Here is a 13,129-nt window from a genome sequence, read left to right on the forward strand (position 1 = left end):
TTGCAAAACTGAACAACTTTTGCTCTAGATGTCTCATTAAAAGTTTCTTGACTAAAATGTTATAGATTACAACAATAACCCAACTGTTCAGGTGAGCCATGAGACCCGCAGGTCTTATTCTTAACATCGTTAGTAACGCTTGCGAATCTGAACAACTTTTGTTCTACATGTCTTATCAAAAGTTTCTCGAGAAAAAAGTTATTAATGTTATTAATGGTGATACAAATTCGACTGTTCAGGCGAGCCATGACCCCCGCAGGCCTATTTTTTGATATCATTAGATAGATCTTGCAAAACTGAACAACTTTTATTCTACATGTTTCATCAAAGTTTCGTGAGGAAAAAGTTAATCATTGTAACAGAAATTCAATGGTTCAGGCGAGCCATGAAGCCCATGGGCCCATTTCTTGATACGACACGAAAGATCTCAATAAACTGTACAACTTTTGTTATATATGACTAAAAAAAATATTTACGAGTATAACGTTATGCGACATTTATCACTGTTAAGGCGAGTCATAAGGCCCGTGGGCCTTTTTCTTGATATCGTTTGAAAGATCTTGCAAAACTGAACAACTTTTGTTCTACATGTCTTATCAAAAGATTCTCAAGAAAAAAGTTAGTAATTGTGACACTTATCAAACTGTTCAGGCGAGCCATGAGACCCGTTGGCCTTTTTCATGATGTTGTTCGAAAGATCTTGCAAAACTGAACAACTTTTGTTCAAGATGTCTTATTAAAAGTTTCTTGACAAAAATGTTATAGATTGCAACAATAACCCAACTGTTCAGGTGAGCCATGAGACCCGCAGGCCTATTTCTTAACATCGTTAGTTAACCCTTGCGAAACTGAACAACTTTTGTTCTACATGTCTTGTCAAAAGTTTCTCGAGAAAAAAGTTATTAATGTTATTAATTGTGATACAAATTCGACTGTTCAGGCGAGCCATGACGCCCTGAGGCCTAGTTTTTTATATCATTAGATAGATCTTGCAAACCTAAACAACTTTTATTCTACATGTCTTATCAAAAGTTTCGTGAGAAAAAAGTTAATCATTGTAACAGAAATTCAATGGTTCAGGCGAGCCATGAGGCCTATGGGCCCATTTCTTGATATGACACGAAAGATCTCAATAAACTGTACAACTTTTGTTATACATGTCTAAGCAAAATATTTACGAGTAAATAGTTATGATTTAAAACGTGGAGAAAAATGAGACACTTTTTAAAACTCCATTTTCGACCCCTACCGAGCTTCCATACTAGGCACTTCCGGAAATTTTTAAAACCCAGGTGCACAACTACAACATGTCGTCTAACATCACTGAAAATTTCAGCACTCTAGCTTTTATCGTTTTTGAGTTTTTGTCTGGACAAAATGGTCATCTGAAAATCGATAAAAGGGGGATAACTTCCAACCGGAAGTGATTTTTCAAAAATTGAAACGGCGGTACAAACTTCAAATGGCAACGCATCAATCCTGAAAATTTGAAGCAAATTGATCCATCCATCTCCGAGAAATCTTCTGCACAAAAATCGGTAAGGAGAAAAAAAAAGAATAATAATAATAACTAGATGCGATCTCGTTGCGAGCAACGAGTGGGTCTTCCGTCCAATTTTAGATGTGATGAGATAAGAATTTGACTGAGATTTTCGTTCATAAATAATGATACAAATATATTGTCTAAACGTACAATTTAGCTTCAGTAATGTTTTACAAATATTAATCATTTAAGTGTTATAAATTAAAGACTCTCTGCCCCTCTCGGCCACTAATTAAAGAGATCAGCCTTTTTTCGAGAAAAAAGTTAATAATGTTATTTACTGCGATACTAATTCGACTGATCAGGCGAGTCATGTCGGCTGGAGGCCTATTTTTTTTTTTTTTTAATATATATATCATTCTAGATATATCTCGCAAAACTGAACAAATTTTGCTCTACATCTCCTATCAAAATTTTCTTGAGAAAAAAGTTATTGATTGCGACATTTATCTGATTGTTAAGGCGAGTCATAAGGCCCGTGGGCCTTCTTCTTGATGTCTCATTAAAAGAGTCTTGACTAAAATGTTATAGATTACAACAATAACCCAAATGTTCAGGTGAGCCATGAGATCCGCAGGCCTATTTTTTAACATCGTTAGTTAACGCTTGCGAAACTGAACAACTTTTGTTCTACATGTCTTGTCAAAAGTTTCTCGAGAAAAAAGTTATTAATGTTATTAATTGTGATACAAATTCCACTGTTCAGGCGAGCCATGACGCACGGAGGACTTTTTTATATCATTAGATAGAACTTGTAAAACTGAACAACTTTTATTCAACATGTTTTATCAAAGTTTCGTGAGGAAAAAGTTAATCATTGTAACAGAAATTCAATGGTTCAAGCGAGCCATGAGTCCCATTGGCCCATTTCTGGATACGACACGAAAGACCTCAATAAACTGTACAACTTTTGTTATATATCTCTAAACAAAATATTTACGAGTATAAAGTTATGCGACATTTATCAGACTGTTAAGGCGAGTCATAAGGCCCGTGGGCCTTTTTCTTGATATCGTTTGAAAGATCTTGCAAAACTGAACAACTTTTGTTCCACATGTCTTATCAAAAGATTCTCGAGAAAAAAGTTAGTAATTGTGACACTAACAAACTGTTCAGGCGAGCCATGAGGTCCGTTGGCCTTTTTCATGATGTTGTTGGAAAGATCTTGCAGAACTGAACAACTTTTGTTCTAGATGTCTTATTAAAAGTTTCTTGACAAAAATGTTATAGATTGCAACAATAACCCAAATGTTCAGGTGAGCCATGAGACCCGAAGGCCTATTTCTTAACATCGTTAGTTAACGTTTGCGAAACTGAACAACTTTTGTTCTACATGTCTTATCAAAAGTTTCTCCAGAAAAAAGTTATTGATTGTGACACTAATCAAACTCTTCAGGCGAGCTATGAGGCCCGTTGGCCTTTTTCATAATGTTGTTCGAAAGATCTTGCAAATCTGAACAACTTTTGTTATAGATGTCTTATTAAAAGTTTCTTGACAAAAATGTGATAGATTGCAACAATAACCCAACTGTTCAGGTGAGCCATGAGACCCGCAGGCCTATTTCTTAACATCGTTAGTTAACGCTTGCGAAACTGAACAACTTTTGTTCTACATGTCTTGTCAAAAGTTTCTCGAGGAAAAAGTTATTAATGTTATTAATTGCGATACAAATTCCACTGTTCAGGCGAGCCATGACGCCCGGAGGCCTATTTTTAGATATCATTAGATAGAACTTGCAAAACTGAACAACTTTTATTCTACATGTTTTATCAAAAGTTTCGTCAGAAAAAAGTTAATCATTGTAACAGAAATTCAATGGTTCAGGCGAGGCATGAGGCCCATGGGCCCATTTCTTGATATGGCACGAAAGATCTCAATAAACTGTACAAGTTTTGTTATATATGTCTAAACAAAATAGTTACGAGTAAAAAGTTATGATTCAAAACGTGGAAAAAATTGGACACTTTTTAAAACTCCATTTTCGACCCCTACCGAGCTTCCATACTAGGCACTTCCGGAAATTTTTACAACCCAGGTGCACAACTACAACATGTCGTTTAACATCACTGAAAATTTCAGCATTCTACCTTTTATCGTTTTTGAGTTTTTGTCTGGACAAAATGGTCATCTGAAAATCGATAAAAGGGGGATAACTTCCAACCGGAAGTGGTTTTGCAAAAATTGAAACGGCGGTACAAACTTCAAATGGCAACGCATCAATCCTGAAAATTTGAAGCAAATCGATCCAGCCATCTCCGAGAAATCTTCTGCACAAAAATCGGTAAATAGAAAAAAAAAGAATAATAATAATAATAATAAGAAAAGTGAAAAATCAACAATAGAATAATAGAAGGGTCTTCCGCTGAAGACGGAAGACCCTAATAATAAGAAAAGTGAAAAATCAACAATAGAATAATAGAAGGGTCTTCCGCTGAAGACGGAAGACCCTAATAATAAGAAAAGTGAAAAATCAACAATAGAATAATAGAAGGGTCTTCCGCTGAAGACGGAAGACCCTAATAAACAGTAGAATCACTAGAAGGTCTTCCGTTAGAAACGGAAGACCTTAACTAGACACTCATTACTAGTAATGAGTAGGTCTTCCGTTAGACCACTTCCGGTAAAGAGCTTTCTGTTCCTACGAAAACCATTTAAATATATCAGAAAATGTGCCTTAACAATGAATGAGAAATGTATTATCGAATTTTTTACTCCTTTCTCGTAACTTCCGGTGACGACCGGAAGTACTATTCAGATGCGTTTTCGTATAAATGACAGCGACTCTTTACTGTTTATATTCCCTGAAAATTTCACGTCTCTATCTGAAAGAGTTCTCAAAAAAAGAAGTAAACCTAAGAAAGAAAAAGTAGTAGGTTACTACCGACCGGAAGTCAATTTTGAAAAACAAAATTATCAAAACTTTGGAACTTTATACTTTTATTAAGACATGTGAAAATCATATGAAAGACTTCAAATATAAGCGAGATTTATGGGGACAAAGAGACGAAAATTAAAAAGGTATTTTATCAAGAAACCGGAAGTAGTCGTTTTGACTACCGACAGAGTCAATATTCTTTTGACACTTTGAAAGAGACTTAATAAACTAGTATAGGTTTCAATTTAAAGGAAAAAGTTTGAAATTTGCGATTCTTTTCATCACTTCCGGTGACGACAGGAAGTGACGGTTGACATGTTCAACCCACTACTGCACGCCTACAAACGGAGATTGATCATCCCTGAATGTTTGATGAACCTATATTTTACTTTTTCCAAGAAAAATGCTGGACAAAATTCCTTTTGAGAAACAGAAAATCGGCCATATTTTCCGACCGGAAGTGAATTTTGTAAAAACAAAAAGAATTATAGCAAGGTCATTTCATAAGACATTATTCCTAAAAATTTCAGCCATCTCTGAGAAATCACTCGAAGAAATCGGTAAATCGACAATTATTCAAATACTTCCGGTATAGACCGGAAGTGACGGACAAAAAAAATTGAATGTATGTGTACAATGGACTAATGTTAGTTGATCAACTCTACAAGTTTCAAGCGTCTATCTATATTCATTATTGAGAAACTGAAAAAACAAGGTTTGAATATGTCCACCCCATATCTCACGACCGGAAGTGAATTTTTTCAAAAATATTTAAATTTACTCTAGACATTTATAGTGTTTATAACATATGTAAAATTCAAATCATTAACTTGTTTTATGACCGAGATTTATGGCACTGAAAAATGAGAGAATGAATAGTCTTTCTTTGATATAACCGGAAGTTGGAGTTTCAACTTCCGGTGGGGTCAACCTTTTTTTGAGAATTAGAACCAGACCTAGTAAACCGATATAGGTTTCAGTTTGAAAGAAAAAAGTTTGAAATATATGATTCATTTAATCACTTCCGGTGACGACCGGAAGTGACGGCCGACATTCTTAACCCTCTACTGCACGCCTACAAAGTGAGATCTATTAACTCTGAAAATTTGGTGACTCTATCTTTTACCGTTTCTGAGAAAAACGCTGGACAACGAAAACAGCTAATAAGCCGTATTTGCCGACCGGAAGTAAATTTTACAAAAATATTTGACGTTACTCTAGACATTTATAGTGACTATTATATATTTAAAATTCAAGTCATTAACTAGTTTCATGACCGAGATTTATGGCACTGAAAAATGAGAGAATGAATAGGCTTTCTTTGATAAAACCGGAAGTTGAAGATTCAACTTCCGGTGGGGTCAACATTTTTTGAGAATTAGAACGAGATATAGTAAACCGAAATAGGTTTCAATTTGAAAGAAAAAAGTTTGAAATTCATGTTTCCTTTAATCACTTCCGGTGACGACTGGAAGTGACGGCCGACATTCTTAACCCCCTACTGCACGCCTACAAAGTGAGATCTATTAACTCTGAAAATTTGGTGACTCTATCTTTTACCGTTTCTGAGAAAAACGCTGGACAAAATATCTTGTAAAAAGACGAAAATTGGACATATCTTGCGACCGGAAGTGAATTTTGAAAAAATGAAAAAAATGCCTCGAGGTACCATCGTTCTCTATAACCTGTGAAAGTTTGAGGAAAATCCATCCAACGGTCTCGGAGACGAAAGGGAAAAAAATAATAATAATAATAACTAGACACGATCTCGTTGCGAGCAACGAGTAGGTCTTCCGTCCGATTTGTTGATGCACTCGGAGTTAAAAAAAAAAAAAAAAAAAGACAAATGAGTCCCAATTTAGTTTCCGACTTTAAGACACTTCAGATATAATCAATTTTTCATATCATAAGCTTCTGAAGCAAAGTTGCGGTGAAATTCGTTTGAAATTCGACTCTCCAGGCGAGCCATAAGGCCCGCAGGCCTATTTCTTGATGTCATTTGTTAGCCCTCTATAGACTCAACAACTTTAGTTCTATATGTCTTTACAAAATATTTACCTGTAAAAAGTTATTGAGATCGACCGATATCGACAAAAAATCGACTCTACAGGCGAGCCATTAGGACCATAGGCCTATTTCTTGATATCAATCGATAGATCTCGATAAACTGAACAACTTTTGTTCAATATGTCCTTACAAAATATTTACCAGTTACAAGTTTTTGAAATCGACTGATATCGACAAAAATCGACTCTACAGGCGAGCCATGAGGCCCACAGACCCATTTTTTGATATTGATCGATAGGTTATGACACATTGAACAACTTTTGTTCAATAATGCTTTTCAAAAAATATGTTGTTTTAAAGATATGAGGCGTCAAATATTTACGATTTTGGCCCTTAAAATCTCTAATTACGTAACATATGACCTACTTTTTGATTTGATAAGATCAAGCTCGTTGAGATGAACATTTCCGCTTCTACAATTTATTATAAAATATTAATAGTTTCTGAGATATTCTCAAAAACATTTGGACCCTTCTGAACCCCTAATTTAAAGGGCCAGTCCGTTTTGCTTGATATCGTAAGAAAGGCCTTGTCATTTTAAACATTTTTTGCTCAACAAGTATTTAGAAATTCTTTACCGTTCTCGAGTTATCTCTACAAGAAATATTTAGAGGCCAAACTGTAGCTCCCTAACGGGGCCACATAGGGAAAAAACGAAATGTACATATTGTTTAGATTATCATTCTGAACAACTTTTGTTCAATAATGCTTTTCAAAATATTTGTCGTTTTCAAGATATGAGGCGTCAATTATTTATGATTTTGGCCCTTAAAATCCCTTATTACGTAACATATGACCTACTTTTTGATTTGATAAGAACAAGCTCGTTTAGATGAACATTTCCGCTTCAATGACTTATTACAAAATATTAAGAGTTTCTGAGATATTTTCATAAACCTTTGGACCCTTCTGGGCCCCTAATTTAAAGGGTCAGCCCCTTTTGCTTGATATCGTAAGAAAGGTCATGACATTTCAAACATTTTTTGTTCAACAAGTATTTAGAAATTCTTTACCGTTCTCGAGTTATTTCTAGAAGTAATTTTTAGGGGCCAAACTGTAGCTCCCTAACGGGGCCACATAGGGTAAAAACGAAATATGCATATTGTTCAGATCATCATTCTGAACAACTTTTGTTCTTTATTGCTTTTCAAAATATTTGTCGTTTTCGAGATACAAGGGGTAAAAAATTTATGGTTTTGGCCCTTAAAATCCCTTATTACGTAACATATGACCTCAATTTTTATCTGAATAGATTTGGATAGTTGAGATGAACATTTTTTGTTCTTTGACTTATACCAAAATATTAACGATTTTTGAGATATTTGATCTAGACTTTGAGCCCTTCTAGATCCCTAATTTAAGGGGCTAGCCCCTAAATCTTGATATTTTCGAAAAGATCTCGTAAATGTGCACAACTTTTGTTCTACATGTCTTAACAAAATATTTGCAAGAAAAAAGATATTGGAGATCAAAGGTCAAAAATCGCCGAAATCGGCGAAAAATTTTGGCATCCATATTTTCAGGTCCAGGCGAGCGTTTAGGCAAATCGCCTCCGGTAAAATCGAATCCCCAACAAATCTTCTAAAATGTTTACTCTATCTTGTGTAGAAATTTCAAGACTCTAGCTTCAAAACTAACGGAGGAGATGTGTGGACAACAAGGCCCTTCAAAAAGTCACTAAAAGAGAGATAACTCCTGACCGGAAGTGACGTCAAGCACGAAATTTTGCAAGCAAAGTCTCGTCACCAAAAGACATCTTTCCTGAAAATTTCGTGAAAATCGATCGAGAAATGGCTGAGAAAAACGCGTGTACTACCAAGGAAAATAATAATAATAATAATAATAAAAATAATAATAATGAAGAAGAAGAACGCGAACAATAATAGTAAGGTCTTCCGCAGGAGACGGAAGACCTTAATAAACAGTAGAATCACTAGAAGGTCTTCCGTTGGAAACGGAAGACCTTAATAATAATAATAATAATAATAATAAACAGTAGAATCACTAGAAGGTCTTCCGTTAGAAACGGAAGACCTTAATAAACAGTAGAATCACTAGAAGGTCTTCTGTTGGAAACGGAAGACCTTAATAATAATAATAATAAGAAACAGAGTAAAAACAATATGTTCCCAAACTTTGTTTGGGGAACATAATAAGAAACAGAGTAAAAACAATATGTTCCCAAACTTTGTTTGGGGAACATAATTAAAACATAAAGCACTATATGAATGACAAACAGAAAAACTGCTATATTGTATTGATTGATTGATTAAATATTGTTTAACGTCCCTCTCGAGAATATTTCACTCATATGGAGACGTCACCACTGCCTGTGAAGGGCTGCAAAATTTGGCCTATGCTCGGCGCTTCACAGGCAGTGGTCCCTTGTCACAGCAGGTGTGGCACGATAAAGATCCCTTCCTGCTCAAAAGTGCCACACCTGCTGTGACAAGGGACCTCGGTTTTTGCGGTCTCATCCACCGCCCCATTTAGTCACCTTCTACGACAAGCAAGGGGTACTGACGACCTATTCTAACCCGGATCCCCACGGGACTATATTGTAAACAGTGGCCTGATTTCTTGGACATCATTAGGTAGTGTACAACCTCATTTCGGTAAAATGTTTTAACTTTAAAGTTATAAAGTGCAAACTCCCCAGAACAGTTCCTGACCATTCGATATCTAACAGATTGGACAGTTTTTAACTTATTACTTACTTTCATGATCTATGTTATCACAAAACACATTATGAACCAAAATAAAACGTGTGTGTGTGTGGTGTGTGTGTGTGTGTGTTTGTACAGAGTACCTGTAAAGTGCGAAACGAAACGAAATCTACCGAAACGAAACGAAATCTACCGAAACAGATTGTATAACCGAACTCTTTTAATTATAATAATTAAAAACGGTATCTTAGGCCCCTGTGAAAGTCACCACATATAAATAAAATTCTCCTCCCTTTTGATGTAGGCTTTCGCCTTGACTGATACAAAGTTTTAAAAGTTGGAAAGGGGGGGGGGGGTGTGAGTAAGCACAAAGTACATATCCGAAATTGATTAAATACCATGTGTAATTGGTTTTGGTCCATAAATTTCAGAACGGAGGGTTACAGTCTCATAGGTCAGAAGTCTGGGGAAACACACTAAACGAGGGTGGGGTCGCTGGCGTTGGATCCACCTTTGGGCATAATACATGTTTCAGTATTTTTTGCTCTAAAGACAAATCTATGTATACATGTGGATATTGTGTATTTGTATGTAGTATATCAAACGGTGGATTCTAAGTATGTCCTCCTGTTCTCTTTGTAATTTCTGCTTCCCTTGTTCATAAGCCTTTTGATTTTACAAAATGCTGACCTCCTCCTGATATTATTGCATAAAACATTTCCGTTTTCCGTCCCGTTTTCAATTCTCCGTCTTAGCAACATCCTAAATGTATAGAGTTATCTTTAGACTCACTACATATCAATAATAAATTTTAATGATACATGTATATATATCTTACCGAATTGCATTCATATAATATGGTATACTATTTAATGTTTTTTCCATTATTGAAAGTACTCGCACCTCAGCAGTTAGAGATAAAATAAGGGGTTAAGAGTTCTTCCTGCTTTCAACTTTCTCAGACACCAGCTTCTTCAAATAATGTGTCTATACCCAAAGGCGGATCCAACGCCGGCGACCCCACCCCTCGTTTAGTGTGTTTCCCCAGACCTCTGAAATTGTAACCCTCCGTTCTGTATGGATCCGAAACTAATTGCACATGGTATTTAATCAACTTCCGATATGTACTTTGTGCTGAACTCCCCCCCCCCTTCCAACTTTTAAAACTTTGTATCAGTCTAGCCAAATCCTACATCAAAGGGGAGGCGAATTTTATTTATATGTAACTTTCACAGGGGCCTAAGATACCATTTTTAATTATGATTAAAAGAGTTCGGTTATACAATCTGTTTCGTTTCGTTAGGTTTCGTTTCGGTGGGTTTCGTTTCGGTGGGTTTCGTTTCGTTTCGGTATATTTCGTTTCGTTTCGGTAGATTTCGTTTCGTTTCGATTTCGTTTCGCACTTTACAGGTACCCGTTTGTACATGTACATAATAGAAATTGTTAATAAATTATTACAAAAAGTCGTAACAGTGACTTCTATAATCACGGGAAAAAATTAAAAGAACATCAAAAACATCAGATGAATATCGTATTTACAAATCTATCGATGTGTCAGATTGTTGGTCTTGGAAGGGGGTGTCCTTCGTTGAAGTTCGGGCCTAGTCAAAACTATTATAACTAACACTGGACACCTACACAATTTTTTGCTGATCATGTTGTAAACCAATCACAACTTCTCGGCTTGCCGGAAAGGCTCGAGAATGTGCGATTGCTTACCTAAGAGTCTATAGTGATGTAATACCTCATTCTGGAAATTTCCATAAGGCTGATTCAAGACTAAAATCACAGATTGAAGAATCAAAATGCACGTCTTATTTCTTTAAAAATTATCGAAACTTATTTCTTCTGGAAGATCAAAATCAAGCATCGATAAACAACAGATTTACTCCATGTTGTATTATCTTAAGTTATCATTAAAACGGAGAAAATAAAACTGGCCCAGATCCGTCAAAGCGTGTCAGCCACTGTATTCTCATTTTTGCTATTTCAAGGTAGTTTATCGAAAGCGAATGTAGGGTTTTGATTAAATTTACGATATTAACTAATCAAGTAAGATTCTATTATAGCCTACGGACTTCACCTCACATATGGAACAATATTAAAGGTGCAAGCAGTAACTCTGGAGCAAGCGTTTCGGAGTTTGTTTGTAAAATTTGTTAATTAATAAGTATAGATATATAAAAAGAAAAATTGGAACGCCGAAAATAACTCAACCGGTTTTATTTTCAATCTTCAAGAGTTTAATTAAAAGATTGAAAATGAAATAGACGGAATTTCCTCCCCTGAAAAAAAAAACCAGTGGTTGAACGATCTCTCTACTGAAAATATATTCTGGATCCACATGAATGACCGTTGATGTGTATATTCTGGATCCACATGTATGACTGTTGATGTGTATATTCTGGATCCACATGTATGACCGTTGATGTGTATATTCTGGATCCACATGTATGACCGTTGATGTGTATGTGCTTCTTTACAAAATGTAAAAAAAAAAAAATAATCTAAGCTACATATACCAAAGAAATGTGGAAATGGTGGATACGCGATAGTCAATTATGATGCGAGACGGCGGGGAATTGAAGTTTCTGCCCGTCCTTTTAGAAAAAATTTCCATCGATTAATGCAGGAAATAAATTACTTGATATGCATCCCAAAGGTATATGAATGATAGTTTATCCATCTTAGACTTATCCCAACAATGAATAATGAATTCCCGAACAAGTCACATAGTCGTATCTATTAATAATTAAAGGTCGGTATCGTCAACAAACAGAAAGTTACTATTATAAATTTAGACAGAAGGTACAGGTTACATAGAGTTCAAACTAGTTGAATTTATCTGTAAGAATCCACACAAATGAATTTACACCCAACGCCTTTTCACTAAATGATTGTTTAATTATGAACGATTATGATTAACTTCCTGGGTATTGCACCGGTGTTGTATTGTAACCTTTCCCCCACAGTAGAACCCCCCCCCCCCCCCCGGAAAAATGGCTATATAGTAGCCTTTCCCCTAGGGGGAAACACTACTATAGTGTAGATCTCCCCCCATAGCAGGGTTACCCCCTCACGTTTTTGGTTTTGATTTAAAAAAAAAACCAGACAATGGAAAGGCAACAACAAATATTGATATTGCATAGATCTGAGTATCGAAAAGTGTATGTTGCCGATGGTTTGAATGTAGATACATGTACAAGTATTTTCATAGAGACAATTTTTAAAGATATGCTTTACAGTATCACTGAGAAAGTATAAAACATACAAAATTATATATTTTTTTTAAAAAAAAACCCCCAAAACCACAGTAAAATTCATCCCATAGTACACATGTTTAAGCAAACACACCCACATATACATGTACATACATGGAGAGAGAGAGAGAGAGAGAGAGAGAGAGAGAGAGAGAGAGAGAGAGAGAGAGAGAGAGAGAGAGAGAGAGAGAGAGAGAGAGAATACGCCGGTTTCGAGATACGTTCGAGTTATTTCCCTTTGAAGAACTCTCTTACATTAGTAAGGCGCGAAACAACTTGTTTACATGCGGGAGTGGGACGAATATTCATCACTACATAAGTAAATGTATTTAGTATTCTTCCTATACGTTGTTTCATCACCTGAATTCAACTGATACACAAACTAAGTAAGTAATAAGTATTCAGGGAGTGATTAAATACATGGAATTGTTATTATATCACGTAATTTCGTTGGTCGCTGGTATCTTAGCTAGGATATTACTTTCAAATATCGTATTGTTTTTAGGTTCCTACTTTAGAAAAACATTTTTTTTTCGTTAGTATTTTGTATTTCCTACATTTACTTATTTAGATAGAAGCCGCTTTTAATACATTTTATCGTTTCCCTTACTGACTGTAGGTTCACTCTGTCCCACTTAGGCACTCAAAGTTCTACTAAATGTACCTCCTACACAGGAGAGCTCTTATCTCGAAACTGGCGTATTAGCTAGTTCACAA

Source organism: Ostrea edulis, chromosome 9, assembly GCF_947568905.1.
Source record: "Ostrea edulis chromosome 9, xbOstEdul1.1, whole genome shotgun sequence".
NCBI classification, from domain to species: Eukaryota; Metazoa; Mollusca; class Bivalvia; order Ostreida; family Ostreidae; genus Ostrea; species Ostrea edulis.